Here is a 14,225-nt window from a genome sequence, read left to right as displayed (position 1 = left end):
TACCACCGTTAGACGGGTCCAAGGGAAGCATGTGGCCGGGGGGCCATCACCAATGGGCTAAGGCTATACCACTATATCAAGAGGATATGTCTCAACCCAAAATCTTAAGGCATTGGATTAATGGGTCCATCCACTTATATCCACTTTACTTAGCCCCGTCGCAAACCAATGTGGGACTCATCACACTTGAATATCCAACAATCTCTCCCTCAAGTTTGAAACTCAACATTGGTATGCTCCCCTTCAACTGAGTACCAAGGGTCAAAGTACTCAATCCGCCTCCTAGCCAAACACTTGGCTAGCTCGAACCCAACTCGGCTCTGATACCACTTACAGACAAGTCAAGGGACTCACACCAAGTGGGTCAGACACCATGTCCCAACTCAAAACCTTAAGGCATTCGGTTCATGGATCCATACACTTATATTCACTTCACTTAGCCCATTACCAACCAATGTCGGATTCATCACACTTGAATTTCCAACAGGTATGTCCTCTGAATCTCCCACCTTTTTTATTTCTTATTTTGTTTATATCAACCATAATTATTTTGTTAGGCGAGTCAGCTCCCGGTTATGTCCACAAAATTAAACTATTTAAGTAGGCAGTGAGATTAATCCCGAATCGGGGCTTAGTCACACAGTTAAAGTTCACTGTCCTTCCCTAAAGATGTTGGTAATCCTCTACCTCTTTAATTATAGTGTTATAAAAACTGACCTGACCTGATCGATTCGACTAGTTGACCCGTAAATTGGATCCTCATCTGGTCTGGTTTAGGTATTGGATCGGTTCTATATTTGATTTGGTATGATGCGGTGAATCAATTCTGAACCGGATTCAACTGATATTAAACCAATACGTGTTTTTTTTAAATTGGTTTTGTGGAATTTTTGATGAAATGCTTGAAAAATACCACTAATAGAATTCAAACATAAACCATGTAGATTATAACTTACGACACTTACTGCTAATCAAACTCTAATTATTAGCTAAAATGCTTCTCATTTTATATTTATTATATTTTATTATATTTAATTCATGCATATTGGTTCAACTGGTGACTCATTGAGACATTGACCCACTATCTCGATTGAATTGATGACCGGTTCAAAATAGATAACACTGATGTTATTGATCACACCTCGAAATAAAATTTGATCTAAGGAATTTTTTATTTTTTTTATAAATAAAGAGGGGCACAACCCCAAAAAACAAAGACTAAGCAATCAGAGAGAAAGAAACAGACTTGGAGACATCCCTTAACAGGAGCTCCTTAAGAGAAGGAGGAGGCCTAGAGAATTTAATAAAATTCCTATCTCCATCATTTGTGTATGAAGCAATCCAATGAGCACATAAGTTGTTTTCCCTGCTGATATAATTGCAATGCACAATCCAGTCTTGTGCCATCCACTTACGAGTCCGGTCTATAACCAGAGGACTTCTAGAATTAGAATCATTGTTGTAAATGAGAGAAATAGCATTCATGGAGTCACACTCCACTATAATCCTTCTGAAACCTGAACTCCAAACAAATTACAAGCCCTTCAATATTGCCCATAATTCTGCATCCAAAGGATTACTACAGCCAAGATTTTGTTTGAAACCACCAAGGAAACTACCATTGTGGTCTCTAACAAGGCCCTCACAACTAGCAGATTTTATGATATAAGAATATGCCCCATCTGTATTGACCTTTACCCACCCTTCTTTAGGATTTTGCCACCCCAAAATCATATCAGCTGGATTGATACCATTGTTCTTCTTCATTCTTCCTCTAGCTGCACAAATCTGTGAAGTGTAATCATAAATGACCAGCTTCCCCTAAATGGCCTTCGAAAATCTGCATAATGAGCTTCCTAGTTCCGCCAATACCATAGATGCCAACATGTTGGAATAAAAATATCTAACCATTCAGAAACTCCATTTATGTTCCAACCCCTGCAAATATTCCTCCTAAACCAGTCTTTCTCATCCATTCTGAAAAACTCATAAGGCACATGATTACCAAAAACATCCCTCCATATATTCCTTGCATGGTTACAGTCACGCAGGACATGGATAATTGTCTCCTCAATATTTGGACAACTACTACAAGCATTTGATCCACCGCTCCATATACTTGTTCTGCATTTTATCGGAAGTCTGTTCAGTAAAGCCAACCATAAAGTGATCTTCATCCGTTCTGGGCCTTTCCAAGGCCAGATTTCCTTCCAAATAATATCTATATTTGAAGCTTGGAAATTCATCAAATTTACATATGTTGTCTTAACCAAAGAAACATATGTATGATTCTGCGACCATAGCAATCTGTCCTCACTATCATTAAAAACAGCATAAGGATAACAAAGAATCTTGTTAACAATATCATCATTCAGAAAATTATGGATATATTGTGAATCCCAAATTCCCTGAGGAGCAACACCAGTAATGGATTTATTTAAATATGTTGCAGGCACCAGTGTTTTTGCAAAAGAGCTAAGAGTATCATCCATCCCTAGCCAATTATCCATCCAAAATCTAACTGATTCTCCATTTCCAACTTCCTAACGAAGACCTGAAAGGAAATTCTTCCAACATTTACTTAGATCGCGCCAAAGCTTGGAGTCATAGCTTTTGAAAATTGTCCCACACCTTAAGTCAGCTCCTCTACCACATTTTGCTGTTAAAACTTTAACCCACAAGTCATCCTTTTTAGTTAAAATTTTCCAAGCAAGCTTATGCATATATGCCTCATTTTGAACCCGAAGATTAATAATCCCCAGAACCCCCATATCTTTGGGTTTATACATTGTATCCCATGAAACCAAATGAGCCTTATTCTTCCCCCATATAAACACATGTTGCATCTTCTCCACCTCATCACACAAAGTAACTGGAAGAAGGCCATTTTGCATATGAAAAGCTGGAATTGCACCAATAACAGATTTAGCTAAAGTCACTCTGCTTGCAAAGGAAAGACACTGATTTTTCCATCCATCAAACTTGCTCCTAATTCTGTCCATAAGTGCTGCATAGTTATTTTTTGTTACACGACCATGACTAATAAAAGAGCCCAAATATCTACCAATACTTTTAACTCTCATATAACCAGTGACACCAATAATAGAATCTGCAGTTCTATCATTAGTATTTGGAGAAAAGTAAATTGTAGACTTTGGGACACTAATACTTTGTCCAGACATCCTGCAAAACTGATCCAAACAATCTCTAACCATTAGAGCTTGTTCCATCGAGGCATCAGCAAATAAAACAATATCATCTGCAAACATAAGATGTGAGATTATTGGACCCTTTCTACTGACTTTTATTGGCTTCCAAACACCATTATTCACCCTTTGAGAGATGAGATGGGATAATTTTTCAACACATAAAACAAAAATATAGGGGGAAAGATAGTCCCCCTGTCGAATTCCTCTTCCTGGACTTATAGTATCTGTCATACCACCATTAACAAGAATATGAAAATCTGTTAGTTGTGATAGCTGCCATTATGAACTCAATCATCCAAGAAGAAAGGTCAATTTCTACCAGGACCTTATTAATGAAGGACCAACTAAGCTTATCATAAGCTTTCTCAAGATCAATCTTGATTGCCATACTGCCCCTCCTTCCTTTAAGCTTGGCCATCGTGTGAATAAATTCCTTTGCCACTATTATGTTATCTTGAAGATTCCGGTTGGGCACAAAACTTGCTTGGTTAACTGAGATTAGATTTTCCATAACTCCCTTCAGTCTTCCAACTATAACTTTACTCATCCCTTTATAAATCACATTGCATAAGGAGATAGGCCTAAATTGAGACACCAAATTCGGTTTTTGAATCTTGGGAATTAAAGTAACCAAAGTACCATTTATCTCCTCAACGACTAGAGGATTCTGTATATAATACTGAAAAGCACTCCAAACCTGATCCCCTATCAACTCCCAATTTTTTTGAAAGAACAAAGCCGTATAACCATCTTCCCCAAGTGCTTTAGACCAGAAAGCTTTCTTGACTTCCTCTTTAGTAACCTGTCTCCTTAAGTCCTCCTTAGCTTCAATATGATTCCCCGGCCAATTAGTGCTCATCCATTCACGCTGGATGGTATCCTCATGAAAAAGATTATTGAAAAAAATTAAAAAACGAGTTCTTCATACCATCATCACCTTTTACTATAACTCCATTTGTATCCTTTAGCTCAATGATTCTTCCATGCTTCCTTTTTATTATAGTCTTAGTGTGATAATAACTTGTATTTCTATCTCCCTGATTGATCCACTCAGCTCTTGACTTCTCAAACCATAACTTTTCTTCTTAGTCAAGCACTTCCTCAAGTTCTACTTTAAGCTTCCTTTCAATCTTCTCCAAATACCCCTTATTATCATCTGAAATTTCTTTCTGAATACCCTCCAATCTGTTCATAAGTCCATTTTTCATGACCCTTATATTACCAAACACCTTCACATTCCACTCTTTTATGCAATGAGTTAACATTTTAAGACTCTCCAAAATTTTCCCATCACCACACCAATTATCCTTGAGGAAGTTGTTAAAAAGAGTATGATCTTGTCAAAAAGCATGAAACCTGAATGGCCTATCCTTCCAAACTTTATTTTCAGAAGACAAAGTTATCAGTAAAGGACTATGATCACTGTTAATCCTAGGAAGGATCTTAACATGACCATCCTCAAAACTTGTCCTCCAAATAGCATTGCTATAAGGAAATTTTATTTATTGACACGAATGACTCCAAGTTAATCATATTTGAGTTAATTAGGAATATGCAATCAAGTTGGCTTTCATTTTTAAAATATAGATATCTTTTATCATAAAAAAAAATTGTTTATAAAAAGATTTCCCATTCCCACACTCACAAATCAAAATATCGCGAGGAGTTATTTATATTTTATCCAGGATGTTGTTTATAATAATATTATTTTGTATTAAATATTTTTTTACATCACAATAATTAAATTGATTTGGGTTAAACAGAAAACAATCTTAATACCTACTTCAACTCATATTCTACCCTTCTATTTTATTATTTATTTTCTAGCTCTTATTATATTTGGCATGCAAATAAAAAATTACGTACTCGAAAGACGCGGTTATTGGGGAGCAGTTTTGGCGTCTTGAAGAATGTAGAGGCGGAAGAGTAATTATTTTTGTTAAATTTGAGGTATATACATGGAACTACAAAAAATTATTTACCATTATATAGTTTTTTTATAACAGATGAATACCTATAATTTTTTTCATTTTGAATATTTTTTTTGCCAAAAACATTAAAATATTTATGGAATTGATTGAAATAGTAATTATAAAAGAACAAATGCCAAGAAACAATTAAATACAAGAAAATGATTCGAACAATTAAAAGATGGGTTGAAAATCGAGAATGGAACACACAGTTAGGTTTTTTATTTCCCAAATGGATAAAGTGAAACCGTCTCTCAACTTTAGACTCTGGCAACGAGGTTTGAGGTAAAGTGAAAGCAATGTGGAATTACGTATATTCCAATTACTTTAATCTATTGCATCAATTTAATCTATTGCATTCGATCCAGTCCAAAATGGGGCATTAACACACTCACCCAAAGCGGATGAATATATCACTTAAAAAAGACAAGACGACTCTCGTCCCATTTGTACAAAAGTCAGCGAACCCAATAGCTCGCAATGATATAATGTGGAGACAGCCAAAGAATATCCCAAGGTGCTAATTAGCATATTCGGTTTGATTCATCGGTGGGGAACTGCGGCTTGACGAAGGATTCCAAAACACGTTGAAGTTTGAACAAAAGGGTAACTCATCATCCTTGAGAGAGGGAGACTCGTTTGAGATATCTAAAACTATGGAAATATCTAATATACTACTGTTGCACCATTTGTTTGGTGCTACCAGCCAATAGAAATCCATGAATGACTGTGATATTTATACACATAGAGTGAGGTGTTCGTCGAGCGTTGAATTAATTCGTTAGAGTGAGCAGCTCAACGAGCAAGATGTGAGCTCGCTAGAGCGAACTACCCAACGAATAAACGCATGTTTTGTTAAAATTAGGCAAGAACAGAGTCGTTCGACCAAAAAGAGAAAATAAAACACAGAGGAGCCATTTTTAGGAGAAAGAAAAGCTTGAAAAACCTAGAGTGGGCTAGAGTAAGTGAAATCAATTGGTTCTAACTTCAAAATTGTGTATAATCACAAGGTGAACACAACCCACCAAAGAAACCCCTTTGAAGACCACTGTATGGGGAGATTTTTCTCTATCAAAGTGGCGACCCAATGATATTTGTGGAGGAATGAATGATGCTTTGGCTCATTGGAGGCTTGATAATCATCCCTTGGGTCATTGTGGTGCGATGGATGGTAAGAAACCCTCTCCTTTTGTTGATTTTCATGGAGTTGAATTTCTAGGATTTCATGGAAATGTTGTGTGGGATTGGGTATGTTGGAGTTTGAATGAGGTTTGTTGTATGTTGGGAAAAATGTAAAGGGAGTACAATAAACGATGAAAATGTATTTAGAACATTGTTTTACCACACCTTGATATTTTGGAAAATTTCATGGAAATGTGACCTTGGAGGTGGGTCTTCAAGCATGAATTGGACTTGATGCATGTTGGAGAAAACGTTCAGGGAGTGATTTTAACGGTGGGAATGCATTAAATTAGTTGTTTTGATCATCATCTTTATTTTCGAAAATGTGCACATGATAAAGTGTTGGAATTCTTGCAATTGCAAGTAATGTGCCGTGTTTGATAGACAATGATTATGTTCATTTGATTTCTAGGCTTGAAACAAGTGGACAAGAGGTGAGGAATCAAGCATTCGAAGGTTCTATGACGCTTAACATTGAATCTTGAGTGATTCAAGTGAAGGTGAGTTCCTAACATTATAGAGTATGTGATGGAATTACATATATTGTGATCAATACAGAGATATTCATGTGTTTGCATTTGATCGATTGCAAACTTGCCTTGTGAATAGATATTGTTCATAGGAAATTGTTTACATGCTTTGGATATTGAGCAATGGACTGGAGTGAATTCCTTGTGAGGGAATTCTTGTGCTTAGAGTAAGCATTGGTTAAGAGCTATGCAGGTAAGCTTTCAGACCTTGAGATTTATCCCTTTTTGTTCCACCAAACCCAGTGATGGGTGTTGGTTTATATGGTTGATGCAATAGATTATAATATAATGCATATTATGTGTTGCTTGTTGTGCTGCGTATGATTGGTGTAAGTCGCACCCTGTGTTGTGCTCCAAGATGTATGCGGGTAGGTTGCGTGGTTGCATAATTCCTACGGTAGGTTACATGGTTGCATAATTCTCACGGTAGGTTACATGGTTGCGTAATGCCTACAGGTACGTTGCATGTTAGCATAATGCATACATTGTTCTCTGGCCAGTACGATTGTTTGTCTTGCCCTGTGGACTGTGTGAGCACCAAGAGGGGCATTGGCCTATTATTGTACATACTGCATGCATACTGTATTATGTCATTGCTTGTTATGCCTGAAGTGAACTTTGGGGCGGAGGAATCCTCCAAGAGCCCCTAGTTTACTGGGATGTTTATCTCACTTTACGTTTCGGGGACCCCCTTTCAAGTACTGGTACAAATAATGTGAGAGTGTCTATTGATAGGAGACCATTGTAGACTGAGCTCTATTGTATGCTGTTATGGATAATTGTATATGGATAGTCCATTTGATACATTATGTTGTATTTTTTATTTGGAGGACTTAGCCTTTAAGCATGATTTTGTATATTCATGTTTTAGAATTTATGCAAGAGTATGGATCATGTGTACTTGTAATAGTTATGTCCCAACTGTTACATTTGGTAAGCATTTGTATACTTGTACATTGATGTAATCTAATTGGTATTCGTATGTGTGCATGAGAAAAAGGCTATGATGCCTATTGGATAGTGAGGTGATGCTCTCCGGCAAGTATACAGATCGCACAAGTAATATAGAAAGTAAGTAGAGTATCGTCTCCACAGGGATTGGGTCGAATATCAATTAATATTCCTTTCAAGAATGGATGAGTTCAAATGGTTTTTGACAAATATTGTCGATTTGTGTAAAAGTGAGAACTAATAATAAAGACTTGTTTTATTTACCAAAAAAAATAAAGACTTGTTTTTGTAATTTTGTTTATGAGAAATAGAACAATAAATTGAGAATTGATTTTTGTAAATGTGAAAAAAGCATTGTAGCTAGAGCGCACTCACCTTATGATCCCCACTTATTACTTTGGATTGATTTAAAAATATTCAATTATATAAATACTCAGATAATTATCATCTAAAATTAATTAGTTAAATTCCAATCCCTTGGCAATTTAACCCTTTAATCTCAATTGGAATCCTAATCCCTTAGCAAGCCCTCTTGAGAATTAAGCAATGAACATGATAATTAAAGCATCTGTAATGAACACGATAATTAAAGCATCTATTCCTAGCATGCATACGAACCGTTATACTACCCCCTTTCAGGATGAAAACTCCAATATTCCAATCTAGGGTTCTAACCCTCAAACTATCCTCAACTATCAGATTGATCAATTCTAATAAAGAGAATATAAATTTCGCACAAGGTAAAGATAAAGAACTTTATATAAACGAGTAGAAATAAACCAATCCGTCGTAACAAAGGTTCACATAAGATTTGTGACCCTAACTACAATAAAAGTAAACTAGCCAAAAATAATCATGGCTAAAAATCCAATATTCAATAAAAAAATAAACCTGATAAATTAAACGAAGAAGAAGAAAAGAAACTTGATCTTCAGATTCCTCTCGGAGCACCATCGTCGTCTCTCTCAGTAGAATAGGTATGGATCCCTAATTCTGTCATAAGGATCCTATTTATAAGTCTTTTCTATTTTTCCAAAATTGCCCTCGCACAGCATGGTAAAATTTCCTGCAAACCGGCGCCAGTTGGCGCTGGTGTGGCGCTACTTCGCACCATGCCTTTGTCTAAAACAAAAGTTGGAACAATTTTTCACGTAAAATGGTGCTGGAAGGCTTCAAAAGTGGCGCCACTAGGCGCCATTCTTCTTTCTAAATTGGCGCAAGTTGGCGTGGGAATTTGGCCATGGATTTGGCGCTAGTTGGCGCCACTGGGCGCCATGGTTCTGTGACCTTTTTGCTTTTCCAGAATCTGGCGCCGATTGGCGCCACGTTCGAAGTACTGCTGTGAATTCCGTAAACTGGCGCGGGTGTGCGCTAGTGTGCCGCAGGTTCGCGCCATGCTTCTGGAATTTGTAGTGTGCTGCTCCGGTGTAGAATTACGTTAATAGGCTTTTTATAATTTTCACTTCTTTTTCCTGTAAAAACACAATCAATAGGTGAGAAATATTATTGAAAAGAAAGAATCAATATAATTAGCAAATATATATTTAAATTGCTCTTTTATGACTCAATTCTTATCAATTTTAACACAGAAAACCACACTTGCCAGAGGCACATCAAACCATTTCCAGATTTAAATGTTGTTGTCCCCAGCAATGTACAAGACTCAATTCAGGACATATTTAATTAATCCAACATAACATCACACAGACAATCAATAGATCACTATGCTAAGCATGACTGAATCAATTCAAAGAACTCCTAACAATGCCTTCTATTCTCATGAAAATGTTAGTGGCTAGCTTGAACACCCCTCACCAAGATAAACATATAACGCTCAGCACTCAAGTGTTTGGGGGAGTAACAATCACTCAATCCATCACAGCAATAACACTACCATAAGCTTGACCATATTCTAAAAAATTCTTAAAAATGAAGAATCAAACACATGCATCAATTGATCAAAAGGACTTCACAAGTTGTAACTTGGCCGGGTTAAATGGTAGGAATATATGGACAGTGGCTCAAACAACAATGAGATTGAAAAACTGGTATTATTTCACTTTAACACATTCAACTCAATGGTTTTTTCTCCATTAACATTCCCACAGAATTTCAGGAATTAATTCCTTTCAGCCACCTTTTATGCACATTCACCCTTTTTCATTTTCTTGCTTTTTCTTTTTTCTACCTTTGTTTTAAGGTCACATATGAAATTTTGCCTCCCTTAATTACTTGACCTTTGTGGAGCTTACCTCAATTTCTTTGTTTTATTTTCAACATTTCAGTAATTCAATCTCAATCAAGGTAAGTTACTTGGATAGAGGTTAAGCAATCAGCAGGAATTATGAAAAAAAGGCTCAGGCTCAAAGGGGTTAGCAATGGAAAAATTCATACAGGTGGGTTATTTTTGGCCAATAGCTAACAAGAACAAAATGCCTTTATCATATCAACCAATGCATGCATAATAGAGAAACAGAGCAAGTTCTAGAATGCTATCACAGTGAGGTCTCTCAAAATAAAATAAGTGTTTAAGCACAAAACCTCACCAGCTATGATGTCAAGCTAGACTTCCAAAAGAACATCAGGCATCATTAATCATTCAAGCACAAAATTTAGACAAACGAGCAATCATGAAATCTACTCATGCCCATACAATATCATGCCAGAAGTTCATACAAAACATGTTTTCTATGATGAATCAGTCAAGTTAACTAGGGAAAGCATATTTAAACCTGGGACTTGCTCATAAACATTTTTTTTTAAAATAGCACACAAAATAACTACAAAAATAACTAAGAAAATTAAAAGATTAGAATATCTCCCCTGATAGAAAAATTGCAGTTCTAAGGTGCAAGTCTACCATTCCCAGATTTAGAGAATTGTTGTCCTCAGCAATAATGAAACCACAAGAAGGAAGAAAAACCTGCACAAAGGAACAAACAGTGGCATATAGGATAAACTATAATGCGAATATTAAAACATCAGAAAGAGATATACCAACACAAAATAACTAAAAAAATAATACGAAACAGAAACATAAACTAATATACAAAATCTCCGTCAGCAAGGAGATATCAATCATCCATGTCATCCCCCTCAGCAGCGTGGGATGACTCAGCAAATGGAAGGTCCGGTGATACTGGATGCTTTGGTGTATGAGACCAGCATTCCCAGATTTGTTCCATACCATGAAGCCATGTTAAGAACTCTTTGAAGCGTTGGTTTTTCTGAGAGATAGAGTCTCGGTGTCTCTTGTCAAACTTCAGCTTCCAGTGATTCACACCCATCCTCCAACTAGTATCAAAAAGTTTGACCACATCTTTTTTTAGTACCTTCTTCAGTATAGGATGACGCCTCCCTTGGGTTTTCCTCCCAGGTTTGTCATCATCTTTCAGAGTTTGAGGAAGATCATTTAAATCCACTTTTGAGGTACCATCTTCTTTGTAATCCTATGCTTTTTCAGGAATCTCAACCGCTACATTTTTTTCTTTCCTTAAGACTTCAAGACTAAAACTATCGTCTTTGTGAGAAGACTGTTTTAGAGAATCAAAGACATGAATAGTAACGGTTTCATCATTCATGACTGTTTTAGAAAACCCCGACCATGAATGTATGAATCTTGTTTTGTACCCTAACCCAACTACAGTCAGGTATCTTTTTTTAATACTAACATTCCTTATCATTGATCTCATCTTACCAACATCAACCCATCTGTCTCCAGCTGCGTAAAGATTTGAAAGGATATACACTCCCGGGTTATGAGGATCCACCTCAAAAAGCTTTGCAGCAGCCATCTCACCAACTTCAATATTTCCATGAATCCGGCTTGCACCTAGTGTGGTTCCCCATATTATAGAATTTGGCTCAAAAGGCATGTTTCTCATTAATTTCAGTGCTTGTTCCAAGCAGCCAGCTCTGCCAAGAAGATCAATAATGCAATTATAATGGTGTAAAGTTGGCATTACACCGTAATCTTTTTCCATGGAATAAAAATATTTAATTCCCCTATCTATCAAGCCAGTGTGACTACAGGTAGACAGAATACCAACCTGAAACACGATTTAAAGAAGAATCAGCAAAATGTTATTACATGTAGGATAGGGTCAAAAGGAATACGACTGAATTGCAAACAAACAATTAGTAAAATACAAATTATGATTAATAACAATGGTTCACACTCGCATACAACAGTTTAAGGGAGTAGAAATTCATGCTAAAGGCAAGCTCTATATAAAATCTAAATGCATATGAAATGTTTAAAATATATACCATAGTAATGTCATTAGGTTTAACACCTACTGCTGTCTTCATTGACTCAAATAGCATTAAAGCCTATCTGCCAAATCCATGTCTACCATAACCACCTATCATTGTGTTCCAACAGTCAATGTCTTTCTCCTCTAATGTTTCAAACACAATATTGGCTTCAACTATAGAGCCACACTTAAAATACATAACAAGTAGAGCATTGCCAACAAAACAACCAGTCTCGAAGCCCGTCTTCACCGCCTGCTCATAGACTTGTTTACCTAAGTCCAAAACGCCAATATTAGCACATATTTTCAAAACACTACTACAGGAGGCCATATTTAAACTTTTTTCATCCTTTTCTATATCTTTAAAAGTATCCAAATCATCTCAATAACAACCATCACGAGCAAAACCATTAATCATCGGAGAGTATACACTTTCATCTTTTGGAGTCATCTTATTAAAATTTAAGCATCATTGTTTTACACGCGCTCACATTACGTCCTCCAGATTTATCAAACAATCTCCTAGATTCTGACATATTTTAACGTCGGACATGACATGTAATCATTGTGTTGTAGGCAACCTCTTTCCAGCCTGATCTTGACACAAAAAACCGACAAGCCTCCTCAGTTCTCTCTTTTCGAGCATATGGTCAAAGCATCACACATAGTAGGAGAACTCATCCTTAGCAGGCATCCTATAAAAAATCTTCTTTGCCTCATCAATATACCCATTCTAAGCATAACCTTTTAATATAGGACTCCACAAAACAATATGCTTTTTAGGAATTAAGTCAAAAAATTTATGGGCATCCCCAATCCTGCCGTTCCTAACATAGCCACTGAGCATTTCATTCCAAGATCTCAAGTTCCTTTCAGGCATCTTGCCAAAGGGTTCTCTCATCCAAATATACCTAGAAATCATAGCACTGCAAGAGATAGGGCATGCGATTGAAAACACGAAGAGTGCAGTCGCAGCGACCATTGTGCATGTGGGCAGTAATGGCTTTGTTCGATTAAATGCCATGAGAAGGAATCAATGTCAAACATTCAATACACAAATCAAATGCCAATTAAATGTCAAACAACAAGTCATTACTACTTTCTTTTAAGAATTAACATATAGGACCCTTAACATATGCTTTACAACACTTATTTAATATAGCTAAGTGGTTCCATAACCAACAAAACCCAATTATAGGATTTCACATTTTTCCAACCATGAGTTATCTTTTATTATTTGGACACTAAGAATTAACTATATGACGATAATTTCTCATCTTTTAGTATGTTATTATAGACTTACTAAGATTTCCAACAAAGTATCATACACCTCAATCACAGTTGTATAACTCAAGATATGTTTCCTGCAAAACAGTGATTCAAATCTGATAACACCCCGTAGACAGAACACCAAACATCCCTCAGGGTTTTCTACATTCCTTAAGTTCTATAAATTAGATTGCTCTCAAATTTTAATATGTTGTAATACACACCTAGACCTTTAATTTGAGGTTTTATAAACCTATTTTGATTAAGAAATGAGAGAGATATAAATTTTTTAAATTGACAGACATAAATCATCATGCATTTCGCAATTTTGGACAGACTACACTCAAACCAGTTCTAGGATTGATCTATTACTCAAGGCTAGAGCAATGATCAGTCGATGGAAAGATAATAAAATGAGTAAGGCCAAGCAAACATGGCCAGAGCATTTGTGACAAAGACCAGGGTCCAAAGCGTGCTTGGGACAAAGACTAATAAGGGAAGACGACATCTAGGACAAATATCAGAGTCACAACACTTTCTGAATTTCTCTCCCTCAATACTTTGTTGGCATTAGAACAAAGCCAACTGGCCAAATAACACTACCAGATAAATGCTGAAAAAAGGTTACACAAAACTAAATAGTGGTCTGCAAAGCTTTGCAACAGCCATCTCACCAACTTCAATATTGTCATGAATCCGGTTTGCAACTAGTATGGTTTCCCGTGTTATAGCATTTGGCTCAAAAGACATGTTTCTCATTAGTTTCAGTGCTTGTTCCAAGCAGCCAGCTCTGCTAAGAAGATCAATAATTCAATTATAATGGTGTAAATTTGGCGTTACACCATAATCCTTTTCCAG

General features: G+C 36.4%; 1 pseudogene; it reads right to left on the bottom strand.

The window, feature by feature from the left end:
• Nucleotides 1-4,294: 4,294 nt before the first annotated feature.
• LOC133310935 (pentatricopeptide repeat-containing protein At4g02750-like) lies at nt 4,295-13,105 on the bottom strand (annotated as a pseudogene).
• Nucleotides 13,106-14,225: the final 1,120 nt, after the last annotated feature.

This window comes from Gastrolobium bilobum, unplaced genomic scaffold, assembly GCF_033153095.1.
Source record: "Gastrolobium bilobum isolate Gb01-03AN ecotype WA unplaced genomic scaffold, APGP_CSIRO_Gbil_v1 utg803, whole genome shotgun sequence".
In the NCBI taxonomy this organism is placed as follows: domain Eukaryota; kingdom Viridiplantae; phylum Streptophyta; class Magnoliopsida; order Fabales; family Fabaceae; genus Gastrolobium; species Gastrolobium bilobum.
Note: the sequence above shows the minus strand (reverse complement) of the source record. Positions and strands in the feature narration are given on the sequence as shown.